Source organism: Zerene cesonia, chromosome 29 (assembly GCF_012273895.1).
Source record: "Zerene cesonia ecotype Mississippi chromosome 29, Zerene_cesonia_1.1, whole genome shotgun sequence".
In the NCBI taxonomy this organism is placed as follows: Eukaryota; Metazoa; Arthropoda; class Insecta; order Lepidoptera; family Pieridae; genus Zerene; species Zerene cesonia.
In genome coordinates this window covers 6,212,400-6,213,839 of record NC_052130.1, presented here as the reverse complement: position 1 = coordinate 6,213,839, position 1,440 = coordinate 6,212,400, and positions in this window count along the sequence as shown.

The window sequence follows — 1,440 nt, the reverse complement described above, 5'->3', positions numbered from 1 at the left end:
ATAAGAAAATAGTTTTATTTTGAAATCGAATTGTCTTTTTTCATAACACAATACAGACTATAGGTACTATTCTTTCGCTTCATTTGACAGTTCGCATCACTTCCCGCCAAAAAGGGATATTTATTATCTGTCAAGGTTCAAAGGGCGATTTCGATGACAGAAGCGTGATTTGGACTCGCGATTGGATTAGGATAAGCCCGCCGATTCAACATAGCGTTATCTCTCAAATTGCTTTATGAATCTGCCCCCGAAATAGCTATATCTCATTCTTTCGATATTAACATTTTCGGTTTATGACCGGTACATGCTGAATTATAGATGTTTTAAATAAAAGAATAATGTCTGTTTTCAATTGCATTAGATTCTGTCCGTTTTCTCATTCATCGTTTAATGTCATCTTTTTATAAAATAAACAAACCTAAATGTGAAATGAAACAAACACAACTTAAATTATAATATTTTATTTTATACAATGTTAGATTATAAGATAAAAAATATGCATCCGCGATTGTAGACATATTGATTTACGGAACGAGTTATTTAACATGATACAGCCAAAATGTCCACCTGTACGTACTCCCCTAGTACCCAGTTTTAGATAGTTGAATTAAAATCATATATTTCATAATATATCTACTATTATCTACTTACAAACTCAATTTGAGATAAATCAGTCTCTTAAAATAAATTAAGTTAAAGTTTTTGAGACGGCGTAAAAAATAAATAATTACCAATAAATAATTAAAGTCAGACGTGAAATTAAACGTACAACAAACATAAATAACATATTATATGAAGCACTTCTGATAAACCATACTACAAAGTTCATTCTCCATTCTAGTAAAATCGGTAGTGACGTAACGCGGCGACAGTGAGACGCCAGTGTGACGTCATTTCCACGTTTCTATAGCTAAATGTGACGTTGATTAAATACTACCGCCTATAGTATTATGTTATCTGTGCTAGAGCTCTTTAATATAGCCCTATAATAGACTAGAGCTTCATATAAAACATGCCAATGTTTGTTTTAATCTCTAGTTTGTCTCGTCTTTCTTATGTATGTGATATAAGAGTGAATGAGAGACAACATTAATTCAATTCAATATCGTTTTTTATACCTTCATAAATATTGTTTATACTCGAATGAATTACTAAAAGCATGTTTCCAAATGCTTGAAATTATTTCGATCTATGGGATACCTATTGTTAGAAGCCTCAGAACATTTCGAATGACTATGTGGTTATTATCTTAGCTTATTATAGTATATTATATTATTATAATATTATAGTTTCGTATTGTTTTTTCGGTAAAAATATATTGTCTACCAAATTTATACGACCTACTTTCGGTAATTTTTTATGAAGTAGTCCAGTAGTTTTAGGTCGATTTAGGCCTGCATTTCGGAAACGTAGCCTACCTAGCTGTAAATTCGTATATAC